The 22768-nt window shown below is 32.4% G+C and overlaps 1 protein-coding gene across 7 annotated transcripts in view; it reads left to right on the top strand.

Annotated features, from left to right (window-relative positions):
- bru3 (CUGBP Elav-like family member bruno 3) overlaps positions 1-22768 on the top strand; it is a 797460-nt gene that overhangs the window by 582986 nt on the left and 191706 nt on the right. Inside the window, exon 1 of one of the 7 annotated variants that reach the window (XR_012959610.1) lies at positions 18147-18401. The exons of the other annotated variants lie outside the window; for them this stretch is intronic. The gene's annotated coding sequence lies outside the window, so the exon portion shown is untranslated. Of the gene's footprint in view, positions 1-18146; positions 18402-22768 lie in introns of those variants that run through there. 7 annotated transcript variants of the gene reach the window in all.

Here is a 22768-nt window from a genome sequence, read left to right as displayed (position 1 = left end):
TAAACAGGCAAGGAGCTACGTCCAGTAAGTAATGAGCGCGCACAGTAAACATATAGAATAACAAAGGCGTGCCATAATTGATTGCGCCACTCCTCTGCAATTGCCGGTGTTTTTACAGGCATTGCTTGATGTGTGACTGCCTGTTTTACATGGCCTGGATTCGATGTAGGGTAGGAGTGGTAAGGCTATAGACTCTATTGGAAATATCCTTAAACTGGGAATTAGTTTGAATGTTGATTATTGAAGAATGACTGTGTGAAGTCATCCGAAAGTTATCTATAGTTTTTTTTTGTGTCTACTCCGAGTAAATACGGCATTTTTTGCTCATTCGTTAGTACTAAATATCATCTGTGAGAATGTTTTAGGTGATATTAGGAGCCAGTTAATAGAGAGTTAACATGAAAATGTGTCAAGTGATTTGATAAAATGATTTAACAAATATTATGAAACTAGTAGTCAGATTAGTCTGCGTAGAATTACACTCCCTTTGGGGGAGTATTTCTAAAAATCTTCTCTAAGTGCTCACGCTCTCGTCTCCTCTACACTTCCTAAGGAATCTTCATAACAGATTTCAACTTTCTACGCTCAGTAGTTACGGCTGTGCGATGTCAAGCAGTCAGTCACTCAGTAACGGAATAATTTTATATCATATTGATTGATTCATAAAATTTTCCACACTGTTACGAGCTATGCTTACTTTACAATAGTTTATTTACACTATAGTTTATTTAATATTGCCTGCGGCTGTACATTACTCATTTCATTGATCACTAGTTTTTGAAGAAAATATTTCTTTGATTTTCATCTAGATAACAATATACATAGAGGTAAAATAACTACTGCTGTGTGCTATAAAAGTTTTAATACACATTTATTGCTACGTATATATTCATATGATTGAGTCCAGTCGTATAATATTTTATTACTTTTTAATCATTGTGCAGTATTTAATTTACTTCCTACTTTTTATGTTAGATATAATTGTTTAGTTCTACTAAAGTAAATTTTAAAAGTTAATAGCTTTTGCTTTTTTTACTCAATTAAAATCATGCTTGTCATGTCACAGTGGCAAAGCCATAAATACATTACGCAATTGAACGTTAGCAATTTTTTATTCCATTTTCAATATGACGAAAGACTGCAAAACATTTGTACTTAATCAATTTCAAACCTGCAACCAATGTTCAACGTACATATATCTTTATAAAAGCTATTCAATAGGTTTCAAAATTTAATAATAATGAACTGGTTCTATTAATCCGATATTGCAACCCGGTGTTAATTGCACACATATTTTTAAATCATTGGGTTTCGAAAATAACTGAAGATGCACTGGTTCATTTAGTCACAACATACATCCCGATATTGCATCCGACATCCTATTCTGCAAATCCTTTCTTTTCAATACCTCAAAACAAATGAACCATTTCAAAAATAACTAAAAAAAATTGAATACTAAACCATTGGGGAAATACAGACATGATGTTAAACCTCTCCCATCGATCTCAATAGACACTGTGAAGAATTTCACGCAACAACGCGCCAGCTGCGTACTGAAACACCCTGTATATAGGTATAAGGCTTAATCCCCATCGGGCCTCGGCAGTCACGTAACGGAAACAATGCTGTATGGTCTTGGGCTCAGGCCTCGAAATAGGCGGTGCAAATAGCCTAGTGCATGAGCACTCGGAAGGTTAGGTTATGTAATTTTTGTTTGTTGAATTGTACGATTGTTAGGTTAGTTGTATTTAATGCTTGTTTACTTATGTGCTGCTGCGGATTCATATTATGAATATAAAAATAGTCACTGGGCCTGTCTGTTGCGTTTCCATTCTTAAATTACTGAATTCTACTCTTGACAAAATTGAGCCTTGATAGATAATTTTCCCAGGAGGTCTATTATATCACTTTAAAAAATTCACATTCTACGCGATAGGTAAATATGAAGGAAAATGTTACCACATACTTTTTAAATCGCGTCATTTCTAGATCATTTGTAGACCTATTTAATTTTAGACTCATAACATTGTTGCGTAATTGATTATTAAAACACCCAGAATAAACAAAAAAGACATATTTTATTTAATATTTCGTAGGAATTAACCAAATAATCGCAAAGTCCCATTCGCTATTTCTATAGCCTCAACACAGAGGCCACAGTGTTTGCGCTTATGATCGGAAAGCGTCGTGTGTTGCGTGCGAGTGGTCCCGCCTCAGAATCAAATTACATACCGATGGCCTATCGAATTTGCATAATTAACTAATTGCTCATGAAAGCTCAAATAGGAGGCACCGGTGCTAAGATCGGGGCTGTTTACTTGCGGATACTTATTAATTAATGTTATTGCTGTCTGTGATTGAGGGGTTAAGTGATTGGTGGTGAGGTTTGTAAAGAGATGGGTTGGAGTTGAAAAGGAATGAATGGAGGTGGTTTGTACTTATGATCAAATTGTATAAGTCGATTTAAGAATTAAAAACTCAATTACTAGGTTAGCATAAGCATCCTGGCTGGAAAAAATATTAGAACAGAAAATGTATTTTTGTTGTCTTAAGACCAAGTTTAATAAATTAGTTGAATATTATGTATCAGTTAGGATAACATATTGACTAAATAAACCAACAGCAAATTTTTCATACATGAATCTAAATTTTATCAGATAAGCCATCTGATGGATACTTTGACAATGTACCAAAAAATGTATCGTCATTTATATTTTAAAACGTCATTATCAAAGTATGACATTACGAACCAGCATTATAAGAACCATTCTATAAATAGCACAAAATCGATACAAAAAGCCTTACCCAAAACGCTGAACAAAATTATCACATCACATAATACGGCATCAATAAATGTCACACATAGTAACTATAAGCTGAAGACGTCGCGTGCGGGTAGGCGTAGAATCAAATTATACACCGGCGGACTATCGAATCTGCATAATCACCTAATTGATAATGATAGTAGCGGCGGCCGGTAGAGGGCGCGGTTATTTGCATTACCATAGATAGGTGTGTGTCGTGAAGTAATTTGTTTTGGATTTCTTAGTTGATGTGTAGTTTGTAAGGTTTAGATTGGGTTGTTTTAGTTTATTGAGGACTAGCTGACCCGCGCAACTTCGCTTGCGTCACATAAGAGATTGGGTCAAATTTTTCCCCATATTGTAACATTTTTTATTGCTACTCTGCTCCTATTGGTCGTACTGTGATGATATATAGCCTATAACCTTCCTCGATAAATGGCCTTTCTAACAATGAAATAATTTTTCAAATCGGTCTAGTAGTTCCTGAAATTAGCGCGTTCAAACAAAGAAACAAACAAACTCTTCAGCTTTATAATATTAGTATAGTATAGATGATGATGATGATGATTAGTGTGATTATAGTATTGGTAAAATATTATTCGCCGAACCAAGACAAATTTAAGTATTATGTATTTTTTAATCACTTTCAAATCATAATTAGTATTTTTAGTTTAAATTTAATTTACCTCAACGGGTCACTTTTATGTCAACTCAGACTTGACTTCCGTCCCCTTGATGCCAGTCTTACTCTTATGGATAACTATCAGATGAATTTTTTACGGTTATTTTCATACATTTGCTGTCACTTTATCTAGCAAATCGGTTTTTTTAATCTAATTGCTAAACTGTGAAACTACCCCAAATTATAACCTATCTCCTACATATGTAGGTCTCTTAATATTAGCCAGATCGAAAGAAATGTCTACCTAAATATAACTTTTAAGTAGATTCAGATTCAAACTAAAATTAAATACTTCATAATTATTACTCCAACAAACGTTGCACAAAGCTCTATAATTACATTGCTTTCTTTATCTTCAAGATTTCTTAAGACAATTGAAACATGAAATTAAAAGAAGTCCTTTGCTTCAAAATAATTACTGAGGTCAAAATAATAAGTTAATTTGAACAGCAAACTGCTATACTTAAAAGGGGATATCATACTTTGAGATATAGACATTTAAAAATCATTCCTATGTAGTGCCAATTTCTTTCAAAACTCTAAAAGAAATCGCTTAAATGGACAATTCAGCATCTGAACAAATTCAAAATTAGACGATTCTAACTAATACCGTGTTCTAAATCATAACATCGCTAAACTGGTATGCAACATCGATATAGTCGTTAAAACGCCGATCGCGAAAAGTAGCGTTCTGTAACATCCCTTACTGATATTTCCATTGACTAAAATTACTAGTCCTCAAAGACGCCTTAATTTTAAACATACCACACTTAGCACGTTATTTGTCAAATGGAAAAAGTAATATTTAACATGAGTCAAAACTCATAAATAAATAGAAATGGCTGTTGATACTCGTATAGTGAGTGAAGGCCAATATTTCATGTCGCGTAGTCCTGCGTATATTCAACTATATTTTTTGAAACCAATATTAGAATTTGTGACGTTGGCCATTCGAATAGCATTGGATTTAGGAAGTAATAAAAAGTAAAAGAATTTACTGCCCGAATTTTTGTTTTGGTTTTAGTCAATTTTGTAACTAACTTTTGGTAAAACCACATTTCACACTGTCATATTTTAGTCAGAAGTCAGCTTAAATTGATGTGATCTAAAGAGCTGCGACCATCATAATTTTGATTGCCTACCTACTACATAAGGAATGAAAATACAGCACTTTAAAGTAGTAAATTATTTGTTGCACTTCGTTTTGATTTAGATTATAACCTATCTACTAAAACAGGATAGAAATTTCCACTCTTTAACTAACTAATATGAGATACAATAGCAACCAAAGATAGAAATAAAGCTATGTATTATGTCTCACAATATAACTACCATCATCAACAACAAGACAAAACAAAAACACTTCCACAACAAACAAACGTAAACTTAAAAAACAACTTGCACCAAAAACACTCGCTTCATTTTACAATGCATTCCGAAACAATCAGAATAAAGAAAATTAATGTACAGAATAATATAAAGAGTAAATAGCTGAAATAACTTCGGTCGCACCACATGCTACGGTTTATTGGCTCCCGTTTTTACAACGAGCCTCTATATTTTCAGATGTGAATGAAAAAACTGGTGTATTGCCATTCGGATGCTCACTTAATACTCTGGATATAAATTTTAATAGGTATTAATAGTCGCTGGAAACGGATGTTTTACGTTATATTTGGTTGTACTGACAACTATTTTTCTTTTAGCTTTAGGAATAGGCTTGATTTTTGCAAAGCTGTTTTATAGTGCTAAGCTCCTTAGCCATGATATAAAATTGTAAGATTTGTTTCTTTCGATCTTGAATTTGTTCTAAATCAATAACAATAAATAGTTTCCTTTTTATTTAAATGTTAGTTTCATCAAGTTTATCTAAATATTCTTAGTCTAAATATAGAAGAATACTATCATCTCCATCTTCATCTTCAAACAAATCATCATCAACATTTCAAAAGACATCTAAAACAAACTCCATTTCAAAACTTGCAACATTCGCAACAGAATACCCTTCAATTCTAATTAAGCTCCAGAAAAACTACTTGCAACTTCATTGTCCTCTAACTAAGGCCATTCGACGCGAAAAAGTTCGCGCTTTATACGTGAGGAAATCCGAATTCCTCATGCGTGTTTTAAAAAACATTCCTGTAGACACAAAAGGAGAACCAGGGATATTTTTTAATAGACTTTTGTTAGACAGTCCGGAGTTTCGGCTTTGTGACGGGCTTATACAGGATGTTCTTACTTTATAGAGTGTTGCTTGTTTGTCGCATTGATTTAGTTTGCAAGCTTTTTTTCACTGATTTCTTCTGTTAGTTAAATAATACCTTTATGTATCTCAGATATATTTTCCTTTGATTGTTTTATTACTTCATCTATTTCGTCGTCTTCATTATTACTAACTACAGCGTCATAAATTTCAAAAGCTATTAATTCTCTACACTCATTATAATCTAAATCAATTATGTAACAAACCACACATGTAACAGAAAATATGAGTGCAAGTTATTTTAAAACGCACGCAGTTTCCTTCTCCAACCTATTCACAATGTTTTTGTCTATTTTATTTGTTTATCTCGGTTCACAAACAAACAGTTACATAACTTCTGAATGAGATTCCTCGTTATGACCTTGTAATATATTTGTACTATCATTTGTGAAGTCAGCAAAAGTATTTAAACTAGGTTAGCTGTACATTGAGGATGTATGCATAGAAGCCGGAATTCCAGCGAATACAAATTTGTATAGCAATTACGCTATTAAGCTGTATTCAGGTGTGTTTTCATTGGAAATCTTGATTTTGTCGGAACAAATCCTTGTATGTTCTTCACATATTGGGTTTAAATATCGAACAGACATATCAGAAATGTACAATTGGAAGTTTAATGCAACCAAAATCTTCGTTCTAAATCAGATAGCACATAAAACACATTACCTGAGTTGCCGGTGAATAAGAGCAAAAGCACAAAGAAGCATAAATGATTTAAGACGCACGACTCATACCGGCAATAATACTTTTATTCCATACTTTAGACGCGGGACATAAACCGCAAAAAATCTCCGAAACGCAAGACATAACGGCGAAGTTTATTATTTAGGCACTATTTTCCTCACGGGCACTAAGCTCGAATGAATTGCCCATGTCTTACCATTTTATAGGCATTTTGTTAGTCCACTGTTTTAGAAGAAAGGTTAATTGAATTCAACTTTTATGGTGCCTCTAACTGACAATAAAAAAAAGTTTACGTTGACTCTGGAGGGGACTTGATTAAAACAAATGAATTACTATTCATCCTCGCTCAAGTTCAAAGCTTTGAATGTAAGAAAAGAATAATTGTTCTGAGACTAAGTCTTTTAACGTTTGATTCTGGAGAGGTACCTTTTCAAGTTATCTTAGGAGTTACGAGCAAACTTGCTCTTGGAGGACTAAAAGAAAAATAAAGGGGGATGGAGAAAATAGGGTATCAGTTGTGAGGGTGTCGAAAATTATGAGTTAATTCAAGAGGTTCGGACACATTTATTTCTAGTAAGGACATTGACTATTTCATGAATCATTGAATTTGCAATAGGTTTAAGGTTATTCAAAAATTATGGTATTGACTGACTAACGTCCTCTGTGGCGCAGTAATTAAGGTAGTCGCAAGGCCACTACTAGTGCATCACTAGATCGTACTATTCGATACAAACACGGAACAAATGTTCTGATCTATATGTACTTTATCGTGACACAAGAACAATTTATTCTTAGTGCAGGAGTTATTTATAAAGAAATCAAAATAAACTTGTAATATTTAACGGTAAAACTACACCGCAAACCAAAAAAAAACGTGGTATCTTCTCAAAACTATTGACAATCAGGTTGTTATCGACAATTTTTAAATCCCAGATAATATTCTCTACTCGATAATACCGAGTGAAGAAAATTCCTCTACTATTGGTTTAAAGTCTTTGAGTAAATTGTAACTGAATAAGGATATAATCTTTGTTATTGCCTAAAATGTTTGCAATTTCCAAAGTGTAATTCCTGAGAGGTCAATACTGAAATCGACAGCAAACGTCGAGAAGTTTAAGTAAGTGGTAAAGAGTATTCTTTGAGTTATAAACTAATAGCGTTTTCATAAATAGCAAAATATTGTAAATATTTAATAAAATAATATTTAGAAAAGCTGTAATATTGTGAAAATAACAATAATAAAATAAAATATATTCTTATTCATTAAATATTGACGCCTATGATAGTAGTTACGAAATATACTAAATTTACCACTAGCTCATAGAAGAATTTACGTAGCACCTTATGAGCGGAGTTGTCAAGAAACTCACAGGCCTCGAAATTCGAAAACTCGGTAAGTTAGTGATGTATAAGATCCATAATAAAACAAACAGTATTATTAACTACACCTAAACTCCGATCTAAAACATTTAAAATTACAATCCATTTTTCAACATAACAATTGCATCATCACAAAAAGCAACCCTATCAATTTGGATAGTTGTATAAGTGCTGACACCCAATAACCGCTTACATATCACACTTAGACCACTACCTTAATTGGTTTCATTTTCGAGTGAACAGGTCCGGTCCGGCGTGACACGGCGGACTTCCGACTTCCAACGGCAGCACCATCAACTACCAATTATATACCTTATCCCCTTGTAATAAGGATCAAATGGATTCTAGTTAATGACTCCACGTGAAATGAGCCGACCTTGTATTAGGCATATTTTGATTTTTTCGCTGATACTGGAAATGTTGAAGACGAAATTTTTGAAGGTGTAATTATTGCTGATTGCGCTTCTGATGGTTATATCTCGATGTAAATTGGTTACGATAAATTTATTGATAATACGAAAAAGGGTGTTTTTATTATGTTTATAAGTAGTTAGGTGGTGAATTTATAAGGCACAACTAAGTTATATCTTATTTTAACGCTGTTTCAAGTCAGGTACTTCATGACTTAACCGAGAAACCTATACCTCTATATTCTTTCACATTTTCACTTTCCCCAATTCAGACATAAATTATTATCAATAACAATTTAATTCAAGCGATTAAGTCTTATCATAAATTCTCTCGTTATTTAATACTTTTACATCAGATTGCATTCAAAGGAAAATCTCTTTGGAAATTGACATTTCAAAGAAAATTACGCAAATGAGGCTATTAAAAACAGAAGGTATTCGTTTAAAACGAATCCTTTTGCCATCAATATTAATCATTGTACATTTTGACAAGACGTCAAATGATTTTGAAGGGAGCGCTCTGCAACGGATTGATTTATGAACTCTAGAGGTCACCTTGCAACCGTTGAATTTACTAGCTTTTAAGAAAGGGCACTTTGTAATAATGGCTGGGCTCGGCCGTCAATCAGCAAGGCAATGCCCTGCGAGGGAAAAATTTCCAGACTTGTAAGACTGAATGACAGGTGTAGTTTCAATACATTTGTAATTTATGTAGGCGTAATTAATTTAGCTGTTTTTGACAAACTGAAACGAAGCGACTAAGCTGAAAATTAATCAACAGATTTCTCTAATTTACTAAAAATATAAGGTTATATTCAGAAACATAATATATTACAATATATTTCTAAAGCTTCGCGAAAATTATAAGTCTTAACTTCCAAAATTACATTTAATATTATTGCGACCTATTTCGCCCATATTTGTTAGAGAAAAATTTTGTGAGTCCGACAGTCCGGCGTGGTTGCGACTCGTACATTTTGCGAAGTACTATTGAGCTAATTTTCTTTGGCTTCCCTTCGCTTAGAGAGATTTTAAAGGTCTTCTTGACTGCGTATTTCTTATAAAATTCAACGAAATGAATGGCTGTTTTTTCCATTTGTGTCTGAAAGTTCAAATGTATTGGAAAGGCTGCAGTGGCAGGTTTAATTTTACTGCAACTTCAAAGGTCTTGAGTCGTTTGATTTAATAGTATTCGAATACTTATACTTTTCTAATATAATTTGACTTGCTTATAGGGTGGTTGCCCACGTAACGTCTACCCTAAATATACTCGCAGTTTACTTTTCTATTTGTACAATCATACAACGAACTTTTACCTGTCTATGAAAAAAGGAGTCTCAAGGTCCCATGACATATACATAAGTTTTGACTGCTGAAATCGCTATTTAAAGAATTCCATAGAATTTGTTACAGACTTTCAAAGTTCACTTTTCACTTAAATTTACTAGAAAACCCAATAATAGTAGTAACTAAATTCGCAAATTCATTTCCATTCAAAACATCTCTATCATATTCCACCACGTCTCTATAATAACCTTACAGGTAAAATTACATAAGTCGCATTGACGCGTAACCATGGCAACCGCCCGAGCTCCCGGTAAACCGAAATTAATCCCCGGTACGAGGGTAAAGACAAATTTAATTAGCGTCTCTGCTAGTGACTGTAGTTGTTAGCGCGATGATTAGAGCAAAGGGTTTGATTGTAACTATGTGTTATCTGTTCAGATTATGAATGTGTTTACATGATTTTGGATCGATAGTATATAATTTTTGAAATATTTTTTGAGAATTTACTCTTTTGTTTTTTTTTAATTTTACAGTCGAGGGTATCTCATTCGCTCAAAATAAAACTTGCGATTTTGAGTTCGTATTATACGTTACTTTTACAAACTGTTTATTGTTCAAATGAGACCTTTGCCCAGCAGTAGCAGTATTAATATAGTAATAGCAGTAATAGCTATTTAAATAAAAAACAATAATTTTTAATCCAAGATTTATAATATTACGTATTCCGCAATATAGCTACTCTTTAAAAAACAAGTAATTAAATCTGCAACAATTACTATAATTAATAATATGAACTCATAATTACAAATTTACCTCCAGTTCTGAATCAAACACATTTCAATATCTAATCTTAGTTAGGCTTTAACAAACCGCTTTCAGTTCAACAATCTGAATAACCAATTTACTAATAGTTGTAATTTAAATCTAGATTGAAATTCATTTGAATAAGATTAGTTACACCAACTTCATCCTGTGGAATTTACTATTCAAGTATCTTTCACTATTAGGGTATAATTTTATTAGTCGAGTTTTGCATCCACACTATTCATACTAATATTTAATTAAGTTATCTGTCTGTCTTTCTGATTGTCTTGCTGTCACGGCTAATTTACTGAACCGATTTTATAACGTTTTTAGTAAATCCGACTATAAAAGCAAATCCGGTTTATAATGTTTAACTTTAATTTCTATAAAAACACAACAAAGCTTAGCAACTCGATAGACTAAAAAAGGAAAATCAATTATTATTATTATATAAAAATACAATTAATTTCGTTAAAAAAAGATTTGTATTTACTTTTTTTTGTAATCGTTTAATACAAATTTCGTCTATCAATATCACAAAATACAAACACGTTTATCTTGCATTTCAATTTCAAAGACACAAATAATCTGACATCTTGAGATTCAACATCGCAAATACACATTGAAACGTATAGTTTATGAATCAAACAGTTCTCAAATCCTACCTGCATCTAACACAAAATCCATTCGGTAAGCCAATTAGATGGAAATCGACATTCGAACTACTCAAGGCTTAACCTATACGTCACTACTAACAGATAATTCTCGCGCGGTCGAACGATTGCTGTAAGCGCTCTTTGCCAACTATCTTATGCTATGGGTTTTGATCTACAAAACTCACTTCTAATCCAATTAGCAAAGGTATTGTGGTGTTTGGGAGAGGCGGTGGCGGATTGAAATGTGTATTTTTGAGGGTAGGATTAAAAATTTTATATTCTTGCGTTAATAGAGCGGTGATAGCTGAGTGGTGCTCGTCCCACGGAAGCGGTCGACGGTTCGAACCCGAAGAAAAACACCACTGACCTTTCGAAGTAATATGTGTATAAGTAATAAATCACTAGGATGCCTAAAAATTGTTTAATGTAGCTTTTGAGGGCATGCAAAACCAGCCACACTTAAAAGCATGATTTTTAAAGTTGATTATTCAGTTATTTTTCAAGAGAATTATTCTAAAACAGCAGAAAGCGAAAGCAGGTATAAGCAAAACAAAAACAAAGAGCACAATATAAAATGAGTGTCACATAAAAGTATCATCCTCCATTTTAGGTACGTACCAAAAATAATATGAGGAAAGTAACCTACTCCCTTTTACAGGAGAGTATAAAATGTAACTATTTCAATAAAAAACTACTCTACCTTTGATATGTAGTTAATTTTTTACGGTTTATTATTCTAGCCGCATAACAAGAAGTACTTGTATTTCTTTTAATCAGAAACTTAAATAACAAAAAAATATATATTTATGATTAGACTTTATATTAACAAAGCATTTAAAATACTTTTTGTGTATAAGAAAACGACAATCAATAAGTAATTTGTCTGCATATATTGCAAATGATTGAGTCGGGAGAAAACAATCGATATTTCGAAACGATAAATGGGTTCCCTAATACATAATTATAACACAACTTGAGTCTATTAACAATCGTTAAATTCAAATTAAGTTTTAAGAACCTTCAGATGACAAACCTACCGAAGAGATAAACCTAACATTAAATATTTTAAACCCTAATTACTTTCCACTATCTAGTCATCACCAGTTCGCAGGTAACTCAAGTCGTAACTCCTTATCTAGTCCAAACGACCTCGTAATCATTTAAAAACGCGACAAAAATTTATCTCTTTCATGACATACGCCTGATCGCACAATCCGTTCACCGTAAAGTCGGTTTTAGCTGTGAATCAAGTTGTTCGTACCCATTTAGCCTGTTAAGGAGTTTTAATTAAATCAGGCATCACTGGACACTGGTGGAATAGTGTGAAGACATAGATTCTAATTGATGTAATGATTCTAGGCTCTTGGGTGAATTTTAGTACAGATACTTTAATTCTATCGGCTTCTGAATTTTGGGAAATAAATACAGGTAGTTAGTAAAAATAAATAATGAATAGGATTGTGGTACCATTATGGTTAAAAGTAAGAAGTGTTTTAGAATGGTGAATTCAATTTACGGAAATAATAAAGTAATAATAATTAACTTTGTAGCCATACGTAGTTACACGTATAAATATCTAACAGATATAAACGTATCATTAAACATTATATTTGTAGGTAGCAAAATCATAAAAGCCGCTCCATTAAAAGACACACACCACTAACAGGCAGGACTCAGTTACCGAGACATTTTAATTTATCTGTATTTTAATAAAACGCTCATTCACTGTGTGCCGTCTTCAATGTGAAATTGCTTTTTCAGTTGTAATATATGGTGACGGTCTCGAGTTTCGGTTACAGGCTTTTAGAAGTCTAGCCAAAAAGGTTGAAATTGATAATTTACATTTATTCAAAAAGAATAATATAATTTTCTAGCGAACATAATCCCTGAATTAGTTTATTACTCGCAAAAACGTAAAAGAAAATGCTTTGTATTTGAATGAAAAGGCTGCGAAATATTATCACAATAATGAGCGGGCCTTATATTATGTCTGCGTCATATTCATGATACTAAAATTTCCGTTCTACATCCAAATTAACCACATAGTAAAACAATGTAGCCTGGAGGGTGGAACGGCGTAAACCTTAATATGTTTACTGAAAATTAAAAACAATTTTTGGTCCTCGGCCTACTTAAGTCTATAAACATCATGCCCCAATAACATTGACAAAGGGAAAGTTCTAGAGGAAATCCTTCGCGGACCGAATAAAATTAAAACAGATTCAATCTCATTAGCTCCACAGCTTATTTAGTAACTAGCAAACTCTGGCACCATTCTTCATCTCGGTACGTTGAATAAACTCAGTGTTGATGGACTTTTTTCAGTTAAGATAGTGTAGTTAAGAATTAAATAGATATTTTGCAGTGATTGAAGATTTTCGCATCTCTGGATGAATGAACCGGGTTCTTCCAAGTAAAAATACTTGCACCTCATTGTATTATGAAACAAGTAACAATTTAATATTGACGAGACTATAATTATACTTTCGACGAGAGTATAGTTATTGTATAGTTTTAGCTTGATTTCTTCAATTTATTAGCAAAAATAGGTTAGCGTCACTCTTAAGATATCTTTGGTGGTCAAAAAATGTGTATACTTAGACTATATTTCAATTTTGAAAACATTTTTTTTGCAACATTCATTTTAAACAATAAAAAGTTAGTAAAAAACATCATACAAAATCAAAGTAAGCCATTAAATGAGATAAAAATAACTTGATATTGATACAGTTTCTCCCAACAAGCGATCAGGCAATTATATTTTATAGCAGGTCTCTTGGCTATTCTTTGTACAGTTTACTGCCTCACGGGCGGCTCGTTAAAATATTTAATGTGTAAGTGTTTCAGAAAGTCGCCTTTTAAAGTGTCGCTTTGACATTTTTGTGCTTATCAATTTCATGAGTTTTATATTAACTGAGATTTGTTTGAAGAAACATATAAAACAAGTTATATTTTTAACGATTTCTACTCTCATAACGTGTACACATAATATAATAATAGCATCGACCGTGGTTTAAGACTCCTTAGCCCGTGACCACGGTCGATGCAATTCGATCGAAACGTCAGGTATCTTAACCTTTAATTTCTAATAGCGTTACATTATAATGTAATATTTCTTGCTTTGTAATTTTGTATTTGTTCTCTTCTATATCAAAAACTACATCAGAACTTTGGATCCGTAATCAAAACTCATATACTAACTTTTAAAAACACGTCTTCGTAAATTGCTTCAGATCACAAGGCTACCAAACTTGACACTTTAGTCGATAAGCGAAAAAAACACATCCATTTTGTCAATCATCGGAGCTTGTTAAAAGTTACCTTAGTCTGCAAAAAAAGTTTTAATGACCAAGAGGTAAACAAGATCAAACAAGATATTTAAATGTTTATTTGTAAATAAGAAAATATCTTCGCCTGTGTAAGTTAGAAAAAAGTTGTTTTTTTTACTTGAAAATTAATTTGACATTTTAATTATTGCTTGTTACGTAACGTTTTAGAAATATATTTCTGGGACGTTTCGTTGACAATGAATTATTTGTTTTAAAATTGTAACTGAAAAATTGAAGAGTGTTTGTACCTTTATTATTTAATATCGCATCATCGTATGATTTGAATTCCTTTTTTTCTGCGTATTGAGGCCACCTGGAATGATTTTGATACACACAATCAATAATGTACAAACTTAAACAGATTTTACGTTCCCCCATCTTTACTCTGACCGCACCACAATACCTGATCATTTCCCGAGCGCTAAGAACACTTCTTAATAACAAAGCAAGCTATCAATTTCTTTATAAGTACTTGTCCTAATCGCACATTACGTTGAAGTCCTTCCATCTTGCTTTTAAGCGAACAATTAAGCGACCCTTAAATTAGATCGGACTGTTTTACGTTTTTTTCCTTACTGATATTAAGGGGAGGGTGTGTTGTACCTGTGAGTGGTGAATAATGCGTGCCATTATTTCTGCCAGGCCTACTTTCTTTACGTAAGGGGATGTGTTTTATTAAAATTTATAAACATATAATTCTGTGAGGATAGCTGTTTATCTCTCACATAATCTACTCAGGGGAAAAAGGGATTTTGTTTTGCTAGTTATGATACTATATTTTGTAATACTTATTAGTGTGTTTACGTAGATATTACGGCGATATTACATACCTTGGCTACTCTTATGTAAGATTATATTGTTGGCTCACAACAAAAAATATTATTACTAAAATAAAATGAACGTATTGCGAGATATTTGGTATCTTAAACATTTATCGTAATCGTTAATAACGCCATCGAAAACAAGAATATAAAATCCCCAAAACGTGTTCTTTCACACCTATAACAGTTTCCAGGTGAATCGTTTTAAGAACTCGTTTATCCTATCAAACACATTATCAAATAACCTAAGACTATAAGCTTACCTTCTTTTTGAAAAAAACTACTTTTAAAAAATGCAACAATATTCTAACTACCATCTCACTCATCTTGTACATCTTTGCATAGTCCAGCATGATCAAGGATTCAGCTCCAGACACCGTCAGCTGCGACCACCTGTTATATGCCTCCCGCATCACAATGAGACCTGGATGATTGATGATCTTAGCCTCTAGATGTTTTGTTAAATGTGTGTACGGTAGCTCGTGGACCGCTGGGAGATCTTTCATCTGTACGTCTTCTTAATCTTTATGGGATTTTTATATAGTTACTTTTTTAACACTTGCATAATATAGTACACGAAGTAGTAAGTATAGTACATGTATGTAATACACGAAGGTCCAACAGTGTGTAATTTGGGTAAAAAGAATATTCTTATTTTACTCAGAATTAAAACATCGGCTTCCATTTTTTGAAGCCGATGTTAAGCCGCAACTGTCTTAACTATACATATATATTATCTTTAATCATAAGCATACAAAAGTATTATTATGGCTCTAAAATTGATACAATTAATGAATAACACATCTGTATGGTTCAAAACGATTGTTTTTTACTAGTCATGTTTTTGTTTATATCTAGAATCAACCTACAAGTATAAAAGTAAATACGTCTTGAACCACAAGAATTTCTGATCCTTTTTTGTAAAACAAGCAGATGTAATACAAGCAACCTCTTACAATCAGGATAATAGTAAGGAAAGAGAAGGCTCTGTTTATTTACATAATTCCTTTAGGGTTGCACAGAAAACTACCGAAATGTAGCTCCCCATTGATATTCAACATCTTTGAATATACAATCTGATTTGGATTACAATAACATAACATTCGATTCGGGTTTTGTATCGGATTTGAACCTGGGACTGTCACCAATGACAAGTTAAATTTACTGACCATTATCACCTTAATGATCTGCTACGGCTACTGGTAGTGTCATTTTCAATTTGATTTTCGGATCAACCAAAGCAGCACAATCTTTCCGTCACGAAAAAAAAATACAGATCAACATCTGGAAAAATACACCATACCAGTTGCAATTTACTTGGTATAATGCCTTTCCAAACTAATAACTAGTAATATCAATAAAAAACTGTAAAACACTAGTCGACTCGGGAATAAAACACAGGATTTTCAAATTCTCTGTCACTTACAATACCTTCAATTGTACCCAGACAGTTTTATACCTACATTCCCACAAATATACCTAAAGTCTCGAGAGGAGTGATTAACAAGAGCCGCGTCACTTTATGACCCTACGTACTCAGTAACCTATATCTGTTCAACAACTCACCAAACTGGGGCACTGTGCTAATCTTTTTTAACTTCACATCGGATACAAAAGAGATTATAATTATGTCTACTAGTTACGGAGAGCTTGTTTGTATGGAATTTTATATAAGGTAGATTATTTTGTACACGGATTTTTTCATTTTGTTGTGTAGTTTTGGATTCAGCTGTTTTCGAGATTGCATCTAAAATGGCAGTGAATTTGCTTTTTTGCAAAGATTAGCTGTGCATAAAAGAATGCGTTCCAGCTTTATTAAGGCCAGAATTATAAAACACTAGCTGACCCGCGCAACTTCGCTTGCGTCTCATAAGAGACAATGAGTCAAAATTTTCCCCGTTTTTGTAACATTTTTTACTGGTACTCAGCTCCTATTGGTCGTAGCGTGATGATATATAGCCTATAACCTTCCTCGATAAATGGGCTATCTAACACTGAAAGAATTTTTCGAATCGGACCAGTAGTTCCTGAGATTAGCGCGTTCAAACAAACAAACAAACAAACAAACAAACAAACTCTTCAGCTTTAAAATATTATTATATTAATATTATTATATATTATATATTATATTATATTATATTATATTATATTATATTATATTATATTATATTATATTATATTATATTATATTATATTATATTATATTATATTATATTATATTATATTATATTATATTATATTATATTATATTATATTATATTATATTATATTATATTATATTATATTATATTATTATATATTATATATTATATTATAAAACATTATTCGCATAAACGTACCGCCCGCATTTTTAAGTCGAGTAGCTGTTACAATATTTCATAACACAAATATTTTCCGCGTCCTCCTCTGCTCGTATATTTTGTTTTTTCAAAAAAACTTTCTCGTTAATTTCGTACAAAACCTTAACATAACATAAAATAAAGCCGCCGGTGAGAGCCCCGTTATCCCCGTATATATTAATATTGGCAAACGACAAGTTGACAACCTTCCAAAAAATATATATTATATCGTTTGTTTTCGTTCCCTCGGAACGCTACGCAAACAGAACTGCGTACCGAGTGCGAAGGTGGGACAGAGGTTGAATCATATAAATAAAAATTCCTCAAGAATGAATCAACTTTATTCTTATTATATTTCTTCAGAAACTCTATAAATAACGCGGAGATAAAAACAAAAGGTCCAACGCGGGCTGACAACGTAAATAATGCGTTATCAGTACACACGGAAGGCGCAACACGCGCGGCGGACGGACGGACGACCGGCCGATACCGGACGAAGACACGATGATTTATTTAAAGCAACGCGGAGATCTCTTATCTGCCACCTAGCGTTATCTTATTGCGTGTTTCCTAAATAATTAATGCAATATAGGGCATCGATTGTGAGGTGACTGGGGGGCGCGGGGCGGGCACAGACGCGCGGGGGTGCGCGCGGCGCACGCACGCGATTGGCTGTCAAGCCTGCGTGAGTGCGTACCTCCCCGCGTGCGTATGCCTTCGCCCGCCCGTGTTCAGTCGCCATCCGCAGCCCGCGCGAGACGGACGTGCCGTGTCGTGTCACAAGTGACGAGTACGAAAGCCGCGACCGCGCGCCCATCCGCTGCCTCCTATCACTACTATAACCAAGTTTTATTTTGAACTGAGACTAATTCATCTGTCCATATGGTTCATCTCGTAGATATTTTGCGTTCAGCGAAAGTTGAATATCCGCCGCCTGTTATTGTGAGTAAACATCTAATTTGCATTATAAAAATAATATTTAAAAGTGTGATTTTTTGGTTCGTTTTGTTTGTTTTTTTATTTTATTTTTGTTTTTTCTTTACAGATTCAGGTCCAGTGCGTTTTATCAAGTTAGAAGTTTAGATTTAACTGTATTATGTGCGATTTAAACACAAGTCATATGGTCATTGTTTGTTTTGTTTAAATTTATATTTGTTTACTTTACTTTATTTGTGAAAATATTATAATAATTTAATTAGGTCATATTAAATTAGCGGTGCTTAAATAGGTCTTTTTAAATGGGTTATTTTATTTGATTAGCAATTAAATAAATTATAATAGCGATTTGAATTTAATTTAAAAAAATAAGAAACAGCTGCATTGCATTTTAGTGATAATGTTAACAATTAAATAAATAACGTTTTGTATTTAATTTTTTTGGGTTTTATTTTACTAACATTTATTTTTACTAACAAACAACATGATTAAATCAAACAAAACAATTACATTTACGATGTTTCTCAAATAACCTAAATCAATAAACGTGAAAGTTGGAAGTTAAAACAATTGCTCTTTGGCTTATCTGCGTTCAAATCTTTATTACTCCGGAGATCGAAGTGATAACGTTCAGGACGCTCCGTCATTGCGACTCAGATTGGCTACTTTACTTCCAAGTATTGTGCAAAATTATTAAATAGCTGCAGTAATTTAAGCTTTTAAACAATTTTATTAATTAACCAAATTGTTTGATTGATGTTTTAAATTAGATGTTAATTAGTGTATTAAATTTGTTGATCTGGTTATTTGAAATAATGGCGGTGAAATTTTATGAAGTGTTAGTATATTTCGCGTTACACAAAATATTATTAAATTATAATATTATATTTTCATATATAAATATGAGTGATTACATATGTATAGTATATAACATGAATACAACAAATATCAAACTACTGAACTTATTTTCAGCTCTAACACAAAAAAATTGTGATTACTATAGTATATAACATTTAATATAGGAAATTAAACTATAATTTATTTTCCTACATTAAAAAGAGTGAAAACTGTAGTATATATAAGTAAGTAGTAGTATAGTATATAAAAGTAAAAGCCATTCGTAAGAAATAGAAGCGATTCAATAAAAATAATTGTTGCTCCGTTTTTCTAAGTCGATAAATGTTTTACGAAACGTAATGCCTCCTATTAGAGTAATAAGCACTTACTCTTACATTTAATATTAATATGAAACGCTGTTCAATATTACGTATGAATACTTTTATTACGTGATTAAAAATACTTATACATATTTTATTTACTGAATGTATTTTCTTACTAACTACGATATATTTTACCTTTTGCGATAGTGGATGTGTATTTTAACTGATAGTTCAGAGAGAGTAAATGAGTGAAAAATGTATCGAAATTCCGTGCATATATCGTCATTTTCATAGCTATTTATATAAGTTTAAATTAAAAATTATAAGTTTAACTACCAAATTTGCAAGTAAAAGTAAAATTCCTACAAACGAAATTACGTTCTTTCAAACCATTCATCTCCTCAAAATATACATGTACAAAAATACCTTCACACAATTCTCTCAAAACAAAAAAATAACGCGACGCATACATAATACCTTCACGGCATTCATTTTGCGACATAAACAGAGACAAATTAATGCAATTATACACTGTCCCCGCTCTGCGTATTAAAATTCAGCTCACATTGTAAGGCTCTATCACTGAAACTTCATATGTTGACCGTGCCCTTAATTTTCTATTGTGTTCTCAGTGTGTTTGAATGAGGATCATTTTGTGTGAAAATAAGTTTTGATTTTGAGATAGAAGTGCTATTTTTAGGTAGTAAAATACTTTAGTGTCGCTAAGAATTACGTGATGTGAATAGTAAGATGTAAAGAATAGAGCTGTATTTTATTCCCGAGTGATTTTGAGTTCAGTATGTCTATATAAAAGTGCTTAGAAGTTATGAAATCTACTTTTATAGAATATCAGTGAAATTAATTGTTTTATAGAGTAAATATAAAATGATTATCCTTTTGATGCTATCAATCACGAGCATTGCAAAATAATTGCAAAATTAATAATGTAAAAGTAATGTCTTTATTTCGCTTGATGCTCGTTAAATCTAAAAACACATTAAGTTAGGAAAATGAAAGGTTTCATCTAAAATAATAATAGTTTTCCTTCAATTTTGTTCAATTTACGTCGACGGCATAAAGTGCATGATGATCAAAGCAAGTGTGTTTGCGTTACGAACCGCAAGTAAATACTGTTCCCGACTTACCTCAGCGTTGAAGTAAAGATGTGGCCGGAGCGCAAATATTATTGTTAGAAACTAGTTCATTTGGTGATGGGATGAAAGAAAGGGTTTGTAGATGCCGTGAAATAGAATGATTGAACAACTTTTTAGAAATTGTTTTTATGCAGTTGTTTCTGGGAAATGTTTGAACAATTATTATCGTGTTTGTATTTTAATTTTAGAAAAGTTTAATTTCGATTTGTTATTTTCTTTTTCTTCTGAGTTGGTATGTAATAATAGTGTGGGCTAAGTGTTTCATATATTTTGAACGTTGATTTTTATATAAAATTATGATTCTTTGTTTAAGATAATATTTAGATTGGTTTCTCGAGACTAAAAAGAGGCGTTTTTTTAGTGTTTATTATATTTGAGTGAGTGACTTTTGTTTTATAACGCATACAGAATGTTGTTTTAAAGGTCATGACTGGAAGCTTTGAATTAAATATTTCGATTTATAAAGTTAATGATTCAATATCAAAATAACTTCATAGAGTGTACAAATAAAAATGATAAGAAATCTATAAAGTGAATTAAAAAGTATTTGATTACTGTATTCCGGTATCGTGATAGTGTTTGATAAAACAAAGTTATAATTAGTGTACAACTACAATTACCGTTTGAAATAAACTTGTGTTTATGATATGTTTGTTTGTTCATTTGATTTATTATTAGAAGAATAGTTTTTCTTTTGACGAGTAACGTAATTAAACAGCTATTAACATAACATAATTTTTATCTTCGCCATTCGGAAGATAACTTTGTAATTCGGCATCAATATTAAAAATTTTGACCAATTCTTAAGGTTTTTGGAGTTTCACCACACGCCACTGCGTTCGAATCACAAACAAAACAAAAATGTATATAGATAATCTCAAAATACCTGTATCTAAGTGTGTCTAACACTAGTTGTACGTCATGTCCATCGTTTGTATGTTTGTAAAAGTCACAAAACCAGTTTTTAATGCGGGAGTTGTCTCTTCAAAAAGCCCTTGAAACCGTAACTTAGTTCTTATACTACTAAACTCAAGCACTCAGCAATAACTTGTGTTCCGTTACTACATATATCCTTATAAGCGTTATGGATTCGAAACTGCGATAACACATAAGCAGAACATAAAAAGTTTTATCATAGGCCGTACTAGACCAACTTGTGAAAGAATATCCCTCTTCGCACCATTACTTCTATATAGTGGGTAAAACCGGGGTTTTTTGCACAACTTTCGGGTTAACGATTTGTTCTGAAATTATGTTATTTAGAGTTAAGGTTGTTATTAGTTCCGGAAGCACTAGGTTATTTGAAAGAATACTTTTTTGGTTTTAATTGAAGCTTATGAGCAGTAGCTCAATTCTCTATTATTATCGACTACCGACAACCGACCTGTCATCGAGAAATTTTGTATGAAAATCTGATCAGCGCCTCTGACTGTTGTCGTAGAAGATATTTTGGCAGTACATTCTAAATGTTAAAATTTCGTTAGCTAGCCGGTTGTCAGCACGCGATAGTGGTAGAGAATCGAGGTACTGGAAGCTTAATATATAAGTAATTATTACTTAAAATTGAGTTTCATTCTTCTTTTTTCTTAGTCCAGTTTCTTATCCTCACACGGAACTTTTACTCGATACTTTGACAAGTTTTCAATAATAACCGACACCTAAGTTCTGCCCTTGTTAGTAATGACTACCTACCTAAAATCTGTGCAAACTATACGAAAGTCAACCTTAAAATTATATATACTCTAGTTTTAAATATAGACTCCAAATACCTAAAACATAAACCATCGAAAAAACCTTCAATAAACTAACACGATTAAAACGAACAAAGCCTTTCAGTAATAAAACAAGTACGTACAACAGTTTCAGTTGATTGTCATCGCATGTAAATTACTCACTTTGAGTAATATTAATTACTATGAAGCTCGCACACGACAGGGTATTAATGCACTCCTATCTACAGGCTAGAACTCTGATGACGCATCTATCGTGTCAGCAGTTTTCGTCATAGTGGGGGACATAGCAACAAAATTATCTTGACTTTAGGATAAAATAAACTAAC

This window comes from Anticarsia gemmatalis, chromosome 9, assembly GCF_050436995.1.
Source record: "Anticarsia gemmatalis isolate Benzon Research Colony breed Stoneville strain chromosome 9, ilAntGemm2 primary, whole genome shotgun sequence".
NCBI classification, from domain to species: Eukaryota; Metazoa; Arthropoda; class Insecta; order Lepidoptera; family Erebidae; genus Anticarsia; species Anticarsia gemmatalis.
This window is presented reverse-complemented; position numbering and strand designations above follow the sequence as displayed.